The sequence below is a fragment of the Panulirus ornatus genome, chromosome 20, assembly GCF_036320965.1.
Source record: "Panulirus ornatus isolate Po-2019 chromosome 20, ASM3632096v1, whole genome shotgun sequence".
Lineage (NCBI taxonomy): Eukaryota > Metazoa > Arthropoda > Malacostraca > Decapoda > Palinuridae > Panulirus > Panulirus ornatus.
Window position 1 is genome coordinate 45,213,407 of NC_092243.1, and position 17,025 is coordinate 45,230,431.

The 17,025-nt window shown below is 38.7% G+C and overlaps 1 protein-coding gene across 26 annotated transcripts in view; it reads left to right on the forward strand.

Annotated features, from left to right (window-relative positions):
* Nucleotides 1-3,435: 3,435 nt before the first annotated feature.
* LOC139755976 (uncharacterized) overlaps nt 3,436-17,025 on the forward strand; it is a 734,338-nt gene continuing 720,748 nt past the window's right edge. For 10 of the 26 annotated variants that reach the window (XM_071674831.1, XM_071674833.1, XM_071674827.1 and 7 more), the window contains exon 1: nt 3,436-3,556. The gene's annotated coding sequence lies outside the window, so the exon portion shown is untranslated. The remainder of the gene's footprint in view (nt 3,557-17,025) is intronic. The other 16 variants (XM_071674832.1, XM_071674837.1, XM_071674838.1 and 13 more) reach the window with 4 other exon arrangements.

Below are 17,025 nucleotides of genomic sequence, written 5' to 3' on the forward strand. Positions count from 1 at the left end.
AACTGATCGACCAACTGAAGGGAACTAAATCAATTGAGGTGTTGTTAGAGGTGATTCATCTGTTCCACTGTGTGACAAGGCTGGCTGTGGGGTGTGGCTGCGTTTGCTGTGGGCTTAAGGGTCTGGTGGGTGGAGATTGCACTACTGTGGGCTTGGAGTGGGGGTGGTCATCCACCGACTCTACTGTGGGCTTGGAGTGGGGGTGGTCATCCACCGACTCTACTGTGGGCTTGGAGTGGGGGTGGTCATCCACCGACTCTACTGTGGGCTTGGAATGGGGGTGGTCATCCACCGACTCTACTGTGGGCTTGGAGTGGGGATGGTCATCCACCGACTCTACTGTGGGCTTGGAGTGGGGATGGTCATCCACCGACTCTACTGTGGGCTTGGAGTGGGGGTGGTCATCCACCGAATCTGATTTCGTTGCGGTGTGGAGTGGGGGAAGGTCTGTCTCTCAACTGTCCTATCTCTTCGCAGTCTTTGTGGCAGTTGCCCCAGTGGATGTTGTGCCCATATTGGCCGTCATACTACCCGCTTACCTACTTACTATTTTCATTATTTGTATATCGTTTTCACTTTTATCTGATTACCTTTATTGTCCATTCTTTTTTCCTCTATTGGTTCAGTTAGGTCGTATGGGATTATTGCATTAGGGACTTTATACACGCAAAAATCAAAAAAGGTTGCACGCCTAATGACCTTCCTCATAGGTCACTCCTGTTTAAGCCCAAACCACCATCCATTACAGGAGATATTAAATAAGATATTTTGTGAGGGCCACATTTAGTGTTGTGTCAGGTTAGAGTGGTCTGTGTTATGCTAATCTTAGCAGTACCTTCACTGGGTACACTCAAGTTATTCATCAGCTGGTCTGAGTAATGATTCATGATTTGAAATGGTGGAAGAAATGTGATATGAAAACTGTGGTGGTGGTGGGGGGGGGGGATATAACCGTGCATGAAGTGAAACTATTGCCGTGAAGATTGATGGTAATTGGCATATGTGCAATATAGCCTTTGGAAATAACTAGTACTTGAATATAACGCAATTATTTCGAAAAATTGTAAGTGATTAATTACTGGAAAGTTTGATAACCCGTAACTGATGGCTCCCCAAGCCCTACGCTTGCTGGGCGGCAGGAGGTAACATATTCATCTATTTATCAAGAAAAAAAAAATGGTTGACTTACATCTGTGTACAGGGAATATAAGACTTCCCAACGTTAGCGGGAGAGTCCTGCTTTTGAGTTCAGCGTCTCGCTGTCCCGAGATATTTTGAGATACACATGAAATTGTCTAGTTTTAGGTGATGGTGAAAAAAACTTCGTTCTATTAAAACTGGTGCCCATAAACTGTATGACTGCATGGAACTTTTTCTTTTATAATGCCAGTATTTGTACCTATCAAGGCACGATAAAGTTTTGAATTATAATTTTTTTTTATTATTATTATGGTGAGATTGATAACATTATGGCAAAGTTTTACTCTCACGTGATACCCTTCATGTTTATGTATAAGCATTTATATGCATAAGTTCATGAGCATATTTGTAATTAGGAAATATTTAAGATTTATGAATTCAAAATATCATTAGCCGCTCCGAGTGATTTGTCGTTTACTGGTGGTAACTGGGACATAATACTGCTTTGCGATGGTTATATTGCCAGAACCGACGACACAATATGAAATTAGTTTGATTTATTTCAAAATATTCTTTGAATAATATCAATATCGTCATAGTTCCAATTAGTTCCACAGAACTCCACATTTTTCATTACTCATTTACTACTGCAAGGTATGTTGTGCAAGTATTTTGAACATCAAGTGTGTAAATGATTTCAGAGAACTTATTGAAAAAAAGATGTGACCAAAGAAAGACATTTACATTTTAAGTCCATTGATGGGAACTTTACATTGATTGCAAACTCAGTGGAATTGTCCTTTTTCAATTTTTAAAAATGTTTCCACCCTGATCCCAATGTGCCTAGATGGATATATAATTCCATTGCAGAACAGCCATCTACATGTGTAACCTTTCATCAAAAAGGGAGAAGGAAAATATCTGACTGAAATGCTTCTAATAAGGCAATGACCAACGTTGGGTATAATCATTCATTCATCAAAAAATATATATCCAACAATGGGTGCATTTGACATGCACCCATTGTTGGAATAATTCAGCTGATATAACGTCTCCCTGGATCTGATTATAGTAAACTTACTTTGATCTGAAATTGATGTTATAGACTTAAAAAAAATCATAACGTAAAAGCGTCATAACTAAGGCGTTATTACTAACAATAGAGAATTTTTAACAGATATGTATAAAAGTTAAAACTATTCTGAAACCCGCTGCTCAGTTGTTATGGTAGATAACTTCCAATGGAAATTACGGTAGTTAGAGGGTAAGTAGGGTATGATGTCCATACGATCAATACTTGTGCTGAATGTAAGCGATGTCAATTTATTCTTTTCAGTCTTGAATACATATTTCGCTTTGAACTCGAGAAAATGTTCACATTACGTGTAAGCCAAGCACGACATGATCACTTTTCTGATAGTTGCATTGTTATAAGGATAGCACCACGAGAGTTCAATTATTTCTTTGTTGAAATCATGATTAATGCCATGAGCGTCGTGTACTCAGATGTCAGATCCAAAGCTTTGAATTTCGTGTCATTGTTCTCGCATGTATTCGTGTGTTCACTGTCTTCTTTATTGAAATGCGGAAATCAAGTTTTAAAAGTGAGTGATACACCAACAACTTATTTATCTTTAATTTTGTATGAGCTTATAGGACTTTATAATCCATAAATCTTACTTAGTTTTGATCTTCTAATACGCAAACATAGACATTATCTTATTTCATTTGGATAATCGTATTCCGTTCCATTTCTGATTCCCATTCTTCAAATCTTCCAAAAGGTTGAGACTGTTAACGTCACGTGTCAGTTTCATGTTTCAATCATTTACCAATATGTATTTCCAAAATGACGCATGATTATTGTATGAAATATATTTGCTCCGTGATAAGGATTATGTTGATTTTTGTTAAATAGAATAGTCATTCATCTAGAATACATTTTCTTTAATCTTTGTTGTTCATTTTCTTATAGTTATGAACACTATTTACAACAAGGGATATTCCTTGATATAGTCTCGGGTTGTAATAGCGACGGCATTAATAACAAAAGTTTATAGCTATACCACATATAGGGAAATTGTATACTGTATCTCAGATTGGCGGTAGATTTTGCTTTGTATCATGAACTGCCAAATATAACATTTATCCCTGGTTTCACTGGACTGCTATAGACAGTTGAAATGAGTTGTTATGATAATATATCTAGGTATATATCTAGGTTATTAGTCTTACAAATACATTTCATCATCATATGGTAGTTTCAAAGTTGCAGTTTCCCGTGAAGATATGATATTATTTTCCTTTGCCGCTCTACGGGAATTGGTAACTCGATGGTGGAGCATCTGGCAGCTGGAGCCGCCGCAGCTCACCAACGCGACGCCGACTCGGACGGGTTCTGAACTCTACTGTTCTGGTGAGAATGTCTCTAAGCATAGTGTGCTTGTTGTGTAGGGTTGTTTAGAGATAGTTTTAAACTAGTCCACAGTGTCATGTTGTTATTTGCCCGTTCGTAAATATGTGATTCAATATTGGAATGGTTGTGTCTTTGAAACTTAACTAGTCCTTTATGGCGAACCCGCGACCTTCCATGTTTTGTTTACCTCTGGGACAGAAGGGAAAACAGTTCATAGCAGTGATTATCCATTATTTGTTTCACCTCATGATTCTGGCCGTTTCGCATTCTCTCAAGCTGGATGAGTGGGTATGACTGGCATGTGTTGGGTGTTAATTTCCTTTTGTGTAAATAAATGGTTTCCCTTGTATGACGTGGGCGACGCTACGCAATGAAAGGTTGGGCGCCGCGCGGCTTGGGAGGGGAAGGGGGGCTGTGCCGCCTCCCGGGAACCATAGAACTTGGCGTTATTGACGCTACCCGCATTGCTGCCAATTGTCACACACACACACACACACGCATATATATGAATATATATATATATATATATATATATATATATATATATATATATATATATATATATATATATATATGTGGAAAATTGTGATCAGAGTAAATGAGGGAAAGGCAAAGCAAGCGTTGATAATGAGCCAATGGAAATGTTACAGAATCATTAATTGATTTATAAAGTTGATGGTGTTTTAGTTGTCCACTTCGATTGCCACGTTGTTCATGGTTTTTCAACTTGCTCTTCCAATTTTCCAATGAGAAAAATGAAGATGTGTGAATATTGTGAACTTAGTTTTCCCAAGTATACTTCATTGGGGTTAATGACTATGTATGGGTCTAGCTTATTTTCACAAGTCTAGCAGCATATTGAGCAAGGCCTCAAATTCAGTGGTAGTTTTACCATCAGTTGTGGGAGACTATTTTTCAAAAACAATTCCCTGGCTGAAAGTTTCATCTCATCTGTAGCCAAGACTTCTCATTATATAATTTCACTGTATTCCTTCATGAAGACTGTGGCTTTGCCAGTTTGAAGACCTTCCTGTTGATTTGTTCTTATCAGAATTTTAGCTGATGGTCAGAGCTTCTCATGTCCTTTCTTTAACCTGTCCTTTATACCTTATGTTTTGTATTCTGATTTGTGGCTTTGCATTGGGATTATTATGCAGCACAGTAACCATGCCTAAACATGATACTGTATTGATTAAATTATTTCTTCTATTGTGCTCTTAGTTGTAAGTGAATATTCATCCCATTCATTAGATATTTTGTTTTCCATTTCTTCTTTCTTCCTTTTCCTAAATATGGATTTATTTCGGTTGATTAAACTTTTTTTTTGATAACTCATCTTGAAAATGTCCATCTTTTTTCTCTTTTGGATTTCTATCCATGCTGTGGATGACTTTTTCTTCGTTTGATTTTGTAACGTATGATTTTTCCTTTTAACTTTTTCACTTTTTATCTGCTTTCTGCATATTTTAGCTTTTACTTTCATTATCCATTTCTTTTTATATGTGGCTTTCTCTAGAGACACTTGGTATCTTTCTCTTCTTAAGACTGTATTTTCATTTCTGAGGCACTGACTTTGTAATTAGTTGATTTATACTCAGGCAGAAAACATTTGTGCCAGTTTTTGCAATGCGTTTTTTAATAACTTTATTCCAGTTTGTGTTCTCCTTTATACGTTGTCTTATTCTGTTTTGCCTGAGTAAAAATTGAACTTTTTGTTAATAACTTCAGTTGTTTCATCTTATTGACATTGTTTCTTTCTACCTTGTAATTTGTAGACAATTCCATGTGATGATCTAATATGACCATCTAGGTTGCTTTAGTACCTAAAGTTAATGTTGTATCCTGTGTCATTACTGAGTCAATGGCACCATGTTTTATTGGTCCATGTATAACCAGAATTAGATTAAATGTCTCACATATGGCTGGTAATTTGTTTGGCTGCTCTCTCTCATCTGCTTAATGTCTTGTTATTTTGTTTGAATTTAGATTGCTTGCAGATTCTTTAGCACCTTTCCCCATTCTGTGAAATTGAAATTAAAGTCACCTGACCATATTGTGGTTGATTCTGGTTTGTCTGTGTTCTTCAGTATCTCTTCAGTCTATGGTGGTACTACATTATCTTTTGCTGTTTTTGTTTTGATGTCTGTAAGTTCCAATATTCATTGTATTTAAGGCTGGGGTGGTTATTTCTGTATTTCACATTTCTTATGAGATAATGTTTAAGTAATCTCTCAATTGCAACTCCATGTTGCCTAGTTTTGTGTCAGTCAGCCCTAAATGTCTCATAGTCCTTCTGAACTAGCTTTTTTTCTGGTTTATCCAAGTACTGTCAAGTCATCTAAAATTAGGTTGTTTTTCTTTTTGTACTCTGAGATATTTTATCTTAAATCTGTAGTTGGCTGTGGTTACACTGCACATGCATATAGAATATTTTTGAATGGATTATCCCTTTTTTTCTCATTCATCTTTTTATGTAAGCTTCTGTATGTATGATATTCACAATCCCTTGAACAGATTTGATTTAGTGATTTTCCTATAACAGTAGCTTCATAAGCATTTGTTATTAAAACAATTTATTTGTGGTTTCATTACTGATTTCCTTCTGTCCCTTTTAATCTTTCATTTGCTCTGTTCTCAGTATTATCTCTTTCTCCATTCTTTTATCAGATTCCATACCTCTGCTGTCATCACTTCCTTCTCTCCAGAACCTGATATCATTGATTATGTTCACTCTTTGCAATCGTCTCTGCCCCCTCTCATTTTCTCTGTACCTTTTCTGATTGATATTATTTGTGCTTTGTTTCATTTCATCCCATTAGTTTTTATAGTTTTTATTAATCCATCTAGATGCAGAAATCAGCTACGGCCACTCCTTTTGCAATATATGGATTTGTCATAATTTTTACATATACTGGGAATGTACTGACAGTTACTGTTTGTACACCCTCTTGCATGGAAACTTCCAGAGCACAGTAATTTATTTTTGGATGTTTTTTCATCATTAACATTAAATTTACACTTACCTTTAGGGTAATCATAGTGTGTTCTTTTCTTCATCACATCATCAAAGCTTTCAGCTGCTCTTTCCTTTTCATGTCTATTCCTTATTCCTCTTTTACTTCTCTCAGCTGTATTCACTATTTCAACTTTGTATTTCTTTATTAATTCTCTCCCTATTTCCATCCACCTTTAAAGCACTGGGCACCTGATTGTCTGTTAATTCTGTTTTTCATTTGACAGGCAGCTGGCTGACTTGTGATTCATTGAATTCTTCCGCTAGACTTGCCTCTTCATTTTTACTTTAACTGCAGTGTCTGTCTCATACACAGTTTTAGTCTCCTTTGCTAGTGGATTTCTTCTACTTTTTTCACAAATAAACAATTATTTTAACATTTATGTGCCCCTAAACAATCATGCTTTCCTGTATTACATTTTATAAATTTGATTTATGTTTTTTCTATCCACATTTGTACCACTTATGACAGTGTAGTTGCACATTCTTTAGAAGAGCTTCAACTTTCCTTGTAATAATTTCCCCTATTTCCTCGTGTTTGCAGTTTTTTTTTTTTTTTTTATAAATGTATGCCTTGTTCTCTAGGTATTTCATTGTTTTCCTCAGCCAAAATGTTTTCTTGTCATTATGTATTTCTGTAATTCTGTTTTCTCTACACTCAAAAATAAATGGGTTAAAAGAAATGTTTCTATCATTTATCAATTCAATGAGTAATTCTTTAATTTTGCTATATATTTCTTCTTGATCATTATTTGAAATCTCCAAACTTCATTACAAGTTTTGATATGCTACTCATTTGTATATCAAATGAAATGTGGCAAGATGACGACTGGATGGTTTTGCACCTGAAGTTCCTGATAAAGGGGGTTGACTGTTTTTGACTGGTTAGTGATGATTTTCACTGTATGTATGGATCATGATGAGTTGCCTGAGGATTAGCAGAATGCATGTATAGTGCCAGTGTATAAAGGCATGAACAAAGATGAGTATCCAAGTTACAAAGATATAAGTTTGTTGATCGTACCTGTTAAGTTGTATGAGAACATGGTGATTGGGAGAATGGTGGTATGCACAGATCATCAGATTGGGGGAGGAGCAATGTAGTTTTAGTAGTGTTAGAGGATGTTTGGATTGTGTATTTGAATTGCTGAATGTTTTTGAGAAATAGAAGGATTTGTATGTGGCATTTGTGGTTGTGAAGAAAGCATATGATAGGGTTGATACAGATGTTTTTTGGAGATGTTAAGAGTATATGGTTTGGGAGGAAAGATATTAGAAGCTATGAGGGTTTTATCTTAAGTGAGTAAGGTTTGTTTGTGGGAAGGTAGAAAGGAGAGGGAATAGTTACAGGTAAAGGTAGGTCTGCAGGAGGGGTGTTTGATGTCACCATAGCTTTTTCATTTGCTTACGTAAGTAGTGGTGAGGGAGGTAAGTACAAGGGTCTTCAAGAGAGGATTGTATATACAGTCTGTTGAGAATGTGGTGGGCTGGGATGTAAGTCGGCTGTAGATTGCTGACGACATGGCACTGGTGGCAGATGTGAGCGAGAAACTGCTGAAACTGGTGTCTGAATTTGGGCGAGTTTGAAAGAAGGAAGTTGAGAGTGAATGCGAATAAAAGCAAGGTTCTTAGGTTTTGCATTGCTAAGAGACAGGTTAGTTGGGATGTGAGTTCGAATGGAGAAAACTTGGAGGATGAAGGCTGTTTTAGATACCAGAAAATGGGAATGGCAAGCAAATGGAACAGTTGAGGTGGAGGTGATTCATAGGGTGAGTGAAGGGGCACAAGTTCAGGGGACAATGAAGAATGAGCAGAAATAGAGGTTGCTCTCTAGAAGGGCAAAAATAGGTATATTTGAAGGTATAGGAGTCCCAGCATTGTTGTATGGATGTGAGGTGTGGGCTGTAGATGAGAATTTACAGAGGAGGGTGGATGTGATGGAAATCAAATATTTGAGTGCAGTATGAGGTGTGAGGAGGTAGAAAGGGCAATAATGAGGTTGGAGGTTTGAAAGGCATTTGGAGTGGATGGGATTACAGCTGAAATCTTGAAGTATGTAGGTGTGATAGAGTAGACATACATGATGTGCACTTTGGCCTGGAAGCCAGAGGATCGGGTAAAATCTGTTATAGTTCCTTTATTCAAAGAAAAAGGTGCAAATTGTATATGGAGCAGTTATCGGGTAATAAGTCAGTTAAGTATACCAGGAAAAGTGCGTGTAAGTGTTGATTGATAGAGTGATGAAAGTGACAAATGGAGAATAAGTGAGGAGCCAGGAGGTCTTAGGAAAGGTGTGTGGATTAGATTTTTGTGGCGAGAATGGCTGTGGAGAAAGTATTTAGCAAAATGAAAGAAGCTGTTTGCAGCTTTTATGGATCTGGAGAAAGTATATGACTGTCAAGTGGAATGCTTAATCGGATATATTAAGTATATGTGGGTTAGGGGTTGGATGGTGTGAAAGCCTTCTATAGAGGATCAAATGCATATGTAAGAGTTGATGGAGAGTTGAGTGAAAGTTTTGGTATACATTTGGGCATGAGGCAGGGTTATGTTGTCCCCATGGCTTTTTGAAATATATAATGATGGAGTGATAAGAGAAATTAAAGCAAAATTAAGGGAAAGGGGTGTGGAGATGGAATGTGGCAGAGGTACGGTAGCTAGTAACAACTCTGTTTGTGGATGATACTGTGGTGTTTGCTGAGGGTGAAGAGGAGTTGCAGAAGGTTGTGTGTTTTATGATGTGTTCGTGTGTAAGCATAGCTTATTGAAGATGAATGTGAGTAAAAGTAAAGTAATGGTGTTGGAAAGGAAAAAGGTGAAGAATAGATCTTTGCAAAGCCCTATAGAATGAGAGAAGAAAGTTTACTAAGTTGTGTTATAGATACTGGGGAGAAAGACAGGAAGAGGTGATATGATTTAGATATTTAGGAGCTATTTTGGGTAAGTTTGATGATATGGAAGGAGAGAGCAGTTCAGGGTAGAAGAGTCATTGGTTCCCTTAATAGAATAATGAAGAGTAGAGGTGTAGATATGGAAGTGAGGAAAGGATTATGGGATAGCATAGTCCTTCCAACCCTGACCTATGCAGCCAAAACATGGAAATGGAACTAGTTGCAGAGATCAAGAATCCAGGCTGTGGAAATGAGCTATTTGAGAGGAGCATACAGTATGGTTAGATGAAATGAAGAAAGTGATTGGGGGGCATATGAGAGGTATTGTATGGCATTGTATGCAAAGGGAATGACTTATAGAGTGGATCAAATGTAGGTCTTTGAGGTGGTTTAACCTTATGGAAATACTGCAGTATGATGAGTTTACAAGGAGAGTGAATTACAGCATGATTAAAGGGATATGCATGATAGGAAGACTACATGTGATGAGGAAATATTGTGGAAGAGAACAGGAGAGGAATGGGGAAAGAATGTGTTTGTGAGGGAAGCTTGTAAGGACCCACTTGATGGAGGTCCCGGAGGGAACTTGCATCAGAGATGCAGATAGATGGATAGGTAGGTAGGAGGGATGATCAATTAAGTAACAGCAGGGTTAGAGGGAAGTGTGATGATAAGTAGAATATGGGTAAGAGAGGTGAAGAGGGTGTGCTACTGTGGTTTGGACATATGGAGAGAATGAATGAGGAGAGGTTGATAAAGAGGATATATGTTACAGAAGATGAGGGGACAAGGAGAAGGGGGAATGGAAGGGTGGAATGAAAATATTTTGAGTGTACTTCAGGCCTGAATGTGTAGGAGGGTGAAAGTTGTGCTAGGGATGCAGTGAATTGGGGTGGTGTGGTATACAGAGGATGGTGCTTTTGGTGGACTGAACCAGGGCATATGAAGCTTTACACATGATAGCTAGAAAATGTTTTCCATGTGCTGCCTTACTAACATGGGAAATGGCAAATAACTATGAAAGGAAAAAGAAGTCAAGAAATAATGATTATTTACATTTAGAAATAATTGAAAAATTGTTGTAAAGTTGAAACTGCCATCAGTCTCATGACTGTTGATATTCAGCATGGTCAGAACATTAAAATTATGATAAGTAATGACATGGTAAATTGTATTTTCATGATATTTTCTTCAAGGTTTTCTTCTGTAGAGTCTTGCCTAATGCTTGACAATATTTATTGGCATGTATTCTCAAAAATAGAGAAAATAGATGAAATGGAAGTCTTACTTTATTCTCGAGTGTTTATGGTCATCATTTTAAATTTGACATATTTTAATCAATAAAAGATAAAGTGTAATTTTGATATTTTTTCAGTTCTCTTCGGTAGAATTTTACCTAATGCATTCTTTTCCTTCCTTCCTGTTTCCGCATTAGTTAGGTAGTGCCAGGGAGGATGAAGAAAAGGCAGCTGTCATATGTAATGGACCAAAATGGCAGCCCCTCTCCACAACCTAAGCCCCTGCCAAAAACCCACCTTCACCTGAAACCACTCACCCTACTCACACACATGCCTTACTCTCATAATAAAACATCCTCAATACTTGTAATTGATTACCCCCCCCACACCATATATTTTGAAACCCTCTACAGTTATCTCTGTAATGCTTTTTCCAGATCAGTAAATGCCACATAAATATCCTTCTGTTTTTGTAAGTATTTCTCACATATATTCTTCAAAACAAACACCTGATGCACATATCCTCTAATACTCCTGAAACCACATTGTTCCTCCCCAGTCTTATGCACTGTGCATGCCACCATCCTCCCAATCACTGTTCTTCCATACAACTTTCCAGGTATGGTCAGTTAACTTGTACATATGTGATTTGAACACTCAAAGGACCTTTGCCCTCCTTGCCTTTATACAATGGCACTATTCATACATTCTGCTAATCCTGAGGCACTTCACCATGATCCATAGTTACAAAGAGCCTTGCCAACCAACCACTGGAGTTATGTTTCTGTAGGGATGATCAAATAAGTAACAGCAGGGTAAGGGAGAAGTGTGATGATAAGTAGAATATGGGTAAGAGAGCTGAAGAGGATGTGCTGCTGTGGTTTGGACATATGGAGAGAATGAATGAGAAGAGGTTGATAAAGAGGATATATGTGACAAAAGATGAGGGGACAAGGAGAAGGGGGAAGCTAAGTTGGAGATGGAAGGGTTGAATGAAAATATTTTGAGTGTACTCCAGGCCTGAATGTGCAGGAGGGTGAAAGTTGTGCTAGGGATGCAGTAAATTGGAGTGGTGTGGTTTACAGGGGATGGTGCTGTCGGTGGACTGAACCAGGGCATATGAAGCTTTACACATGATACCTAGAAAATGGATAAGAGTTAATGAGGCCTTTTTGTATGTGTTTTCCATGTGCTGCCTTACTAACATGGGAAATGGCAAATAACTATGAAAGGAAAAAGAAGTCAAGAAATAATGATTATTTACATTTAGAAATAATTGAAAAATTGTTGTAAAGTTGAAACTGCCATCTGTCTCATGACTGTTGATATACAGCTTGGTCAGAACATTAAAACTGTGATAAGTAATGACATGGTAAATTGTATTTTTCATGATATTTACTTCAAGGTTTTCTTCTGTAGAGTCTTGCCTTATGCTTGTCAATATTTATTGGCATGTATTCTCAAAAACAGGGAAAATAGATGAAATGGAAGTCTTAATTTGTTCTCGAGTGTTTATGGTGGTCATCATTAAATTTAACATTTTAATCAATAAAAGAAGATAAAGTGTAATTTTGATATTTTTTCAGTTCTCTTCGGTAGGAATTTTACCTAACTCATTCTTTTCCTTCCTTCCTGTTTCTGCATTAGTTAGGTAGGTGCCAGGGAAGATGAAGAAAAGGCAGCTGTCATATGTAATGGACCAAAATGACACCCCCCCCCCCTCTCCACAACCAAGCCCCTGCCAAAAACCCACCTTCACCTGAAACCACTCACCCTACTCACACACATTCCTTACTCTCATAATAAAACATCCTCAATACTTGTAATTGATTTCCTCCCACACCATATATTTTGAAACCCTCTACAATTATCTCTGTCATGCTTTTTCCAGATCAGTAAATGCCACATAGATATCCTTCTGTTCTTGTAAGTATTTCTCACATATATCCTTCGAAACAAACATCTGATGCACATATCCTCTAATACTCCTGAAACCACATTGTTCCTCCCCAGTCTTATGCACTGTGCATGCCACCACCCTCTCAATCACTGTTCTTCCTTACAACTTTCCAGGTATGGTCAATTAACTTGTACATATGTGATTTGAACACTCAAAGGACCTTTGCTCTTCTTGCCTTTATACAGTGGCACTGTTCATGCATTCTGGTAATCCTGAGGCACTTCACCATGATCCATAGATACAAAGGGCCTTGCCAACCACTGGAGTTATTTTTCTGAAATATCCCTTGGTTGGCAAGGTATTGGACCTTTAGGAAATGGGGTGTTAGGGGAAGCAGCTTTTGAGGTGCATGCCTTAAGTTCTGTAGTGAACACTTAAGGGTTGAAAATAAGCTTGTTTGTTTAATTTAAACAACACATATATTCTATAAAAGTAAAAAGGAATGATGTATGAGACAGGTAATAATGTGATGGCAGTATGTCAGCAGAGAGAAACAACACATATATTCTATAAAAGTAAAAAGGAATGATGTATGAGACAGGTAATAATGTGATGGCAGTATGTCACTGCTGATGTCACACTTTGAAACCAGCAAAGCAGCTGCACCACACAGAGGGCTACCTCATTGCTCACTCTAGGGATACCATCTGGTGATGACACTCCTGCCTTTCCCAAGAGATGAAAGTCTTCTGAGCTGGACCACAAACATCCCACAGTCACGACTTAGTGTATGGATAAAGTTTTGGTGGTGTTGCAGAAAACTGTGGTTACTCAAAACTTGATGGCATTATGGGTAAAATGTTGTACATTGATATAAGGGTGAACACTTAGAACCTTGGTTGGCACGCCCATGCTAGGCTAGGGACACTTGTACATTGGAAAACCTATTTAACCAGTCAGTATCACCGTTGCCCCTTTTCCTAAAGAAATTCAACTGCAATACCATCCACTCCAGCCACTTTGCCTCATTTCATCTTTCTTCACCAAACCACTTGTCATTAGTCTTTCACTTTGCATACTTCCCCGACCCAGACCCCTTATCATTAAGCACACTCATCAATCCTTCAAAGTATTCTCTCCATCTCTTCACCTCATCTCTGCATGCTACTACTTCCCCATTTGTTCTCTTTGTTTTTCTTGCAGTATCAACCACCTTCCAGAACGTCTTATACTCCCTGGAGTTTGCTGATACTCACTCCCCACAACTTTAATTTGCCCTCTTTTTCAGCCCCTGCACCATCCTCTTGAATATCTCCCAGTCACTCACATTCTGTCTCAGTAAGTACCATCCATACACTTCTCTTTTCTCTTTCGCTAGCAACTTTACCTCTTCATCCCATAACTTACTACCCATTTTCACCTACCTGCAATACAGAATACTAGACAGACACGGACGCTATCTTGAATCAGTTGAATAATGTGAAAGGCCTCCGAGTAATCATGTCTAACTACCTAGTTTACAGGTAACACAACAGTACTACAGTTGCTTCTTCCATAAGGATGGTGAACTTTCAGGACAAGGGAGGAAAGACAGTGATGAAAGTATTCATGGTGCCAATTCTTTCACTACTTTTTTGTAAGAGGCAAAATTGTAGAATAAGATGTTCAGAGATATTTCATGGTCCATATTAATGTGGTAAAGGAATTAAATAACTGGGAAAAGCAGATAGGAGAGGTATATCATCGTATATACATGAAAAATTATATTTAGCATATTTCCCAACTTACGTTCAGAGAAGAAGAGTGAATGTTGGGGTGAAGAGGGTTGTGAGAGTAAGTGAGCTTGGGAAGGAGACTTGTGTGAGGAAGTACCAGGAGAGACTGAGTACAGAATGGAAAAAGGTGAGAACAATGGAAGTAAGGGGAGTGGGGGAGGAATGGGATGTATTTAGGGAATCAGTGATGGATTGCGCAAAAGATGCTTGTGGCATGAGAAGAGTGGGAGGTGGGTTGATTAGAAAGGGTAGTGAGTGGTGGGATGAAGAACTAAGATTATTAGTGAAAGAGAAGAGAGAGGCATTTGGACGATTTTTGCAGGGAAAAAATGCAATTGAGTGGGAGATGTATAAAAGAAAGAGACAGGAGGTCAAGAGAAAGGTGTAAGAGGTGAAAGAGGGCAAATGAGAGTTGGGATGAGAGAGTATCATTAAATTTTAGGGAGAATAAAAAGATGTTCTGGAAGGAGGTAAATAAAGTGCGTAAGACAAGGGAGCAAATGGGAACTTCAGTGAAGGGCGCAAATGGGGAGGTGATAACAAGCAGTGGTGATGTGAGAAGGAGATGGAGTGAGTATTTTGAAGGTTTGTTGAATGTGTTTGATGATGTGGCAGATATAGGGTGTTTTGGTTGAGGTGGTGTGCAAAGTGAAAGGGTTAGGGAAAATGATTTGGTAAACAGAGAAGAGGTAGTAAAAGCTTTGCGGAAGATGAAAGCCGGCAAGGCAGCAGGTTTGGATGGTATTGCAGTGGAATTTATTAAAAAAGGGGGTGACTGTATTATTGACTGGTTGGTAAGGTTATTTAATGTATGTATGACTCAGCGCTGGTGGCTGATTCATGTGAGAAACTGCAGAAGCTGGTGACTGAGTTTGGTAAAGTGTGTGGAAGAAGAAAGTTAAGAGTAAATGTGAATAAGAGCAAGGTTATTAGGTACAGTAGGGTTGAGGGTCAAGTCAATTGGGAGGTGAGTTTGAATGGAGAAAAACTGGAGGAAGTGAAGTGTTTTAGATATCTGGGAGTGGATCTGGCAGCGGATGGAACCATGGAAGCGGAAGTGGATCATAGGGTGGGGGAGGGGGCGAAAATTCTGGGGGCCTTGAAGAATGTGTGGAAGTCGAGAACATTATCTCGGAAAGCAAAAATGGGTATGTTTGAAGGAATAGTGGTTCCAACAATGTTGTATGGTTGCGAGGCGTGGGCTATGGATAGAGTTGTGCGCAGGAGGATGGATGTGCTGGAAATGAGATGTTTGAGGACAATGTGTGGTGTGAGGTGGTTTGATCGAGTGAGTAACGTAAGGGTAAGAGAGATGTGTGGAAATAAAAAGAGCGTGGTTGAGAGAGCAGAAGAGGGTGTTTTGAAGTGGTTTGGGCACATGGAGAGGATGAGTGAGGAAAGATTGACCAAGAGGATATATGTGTCGGAGGTGGAGGGAACAAGGAGAAGAGGGAGACCAAATTGGAGGTGGAAAGATGGAGTGAAAAAGATTTTGTGTGATCGGGGCCTGAACATGCAGGAGGGTGAAAGGAGGGCAAGAAATAGAGTGAATTGGAGCGATGTGGTATACCGGGGTTGACGTGCTGTCAGTGGATTGAATCAAGGCATGTGAAGCGTCTGGGGTAAACCATGGAAAGCTGTGTAGGTATGTATATTTGCGTGTGTGGACGTATGTATATACATGTGTATGGGGGGGGGTTGGGCCATTTCTTTCGTCTGTTTCCTTGCGCTACCTCGCAAACGCGGGACACACCGACAAAGTAAAAAAAAAAAAAAAAAATGACTCATGGTGAGGTGCCTGAGGATTGGAGGAATGCGTGCATAGTGCCATTGTACAAAGGCAAAGGGGATAAGAGTGAGTGCTCAAATTACAGAAGTATAAGTTTGTTGAGTATTCCTGGTAAATTATATGGGAGGGTATTGATTGAGAGGGTGAAGGCATGTACAGAGCATCAGATTGGGGAAGAGCAGTGTGGTTTCAGAAGTGGTAGAGGATGTGTGGATCAGGTGTTTGCTTTGAAGAATGTATGTGAGAAATACTTAGAAAAGCAAATGGATTTGTATGTAGCATTTATGGATCTGGAGAAGGCATATGATAGAGTTGATAGAGATGCTCTGTGGAAGGTATTAAGAATATATGGTGTGGGAGGCAAGTTGTTAGAAGCAGTGAAAAGTTTTTATCGAGGATGTAAGGCATGTGTACGTGTAGGAAGAGAGGAAAGTGATTGGTTCTCAGTGAATGTAGGTTTGCGGCAGGGGTGTGTGATGTCTCCATGGTTGTTTAATTTGTTTATGGATGGGGTTGTTAGGGAGGTGAATGCAAGAGTTTTGGAAAGAGGGGCAGGTATGAAGTCTGTTGTGGATGAGAGAGCTTGGGAAGTGAGTCAGTTGTTGTTCGCTGATGATACAGCACTGGTGGCTGATTCATGTGAGAAGCTGCAGAAGCTGGTGACTGAGTTTGGTAAAGTGTGTGAAAGAAGAAAGTTAAGAGTAAATGTGAATAAGAGCAAGGTTATTAGGTACAGTAGGGTTGAGGGTCAAGTCAATTGGGAGGTAAGTTTGAATGGAGAAAAACTGGAGGAAGTAAAGTGTTTTAGATATCTGGGAGTGGATCTGGCAGCGGGTGGAACCATGGAAGCGGAAGTGAATCAT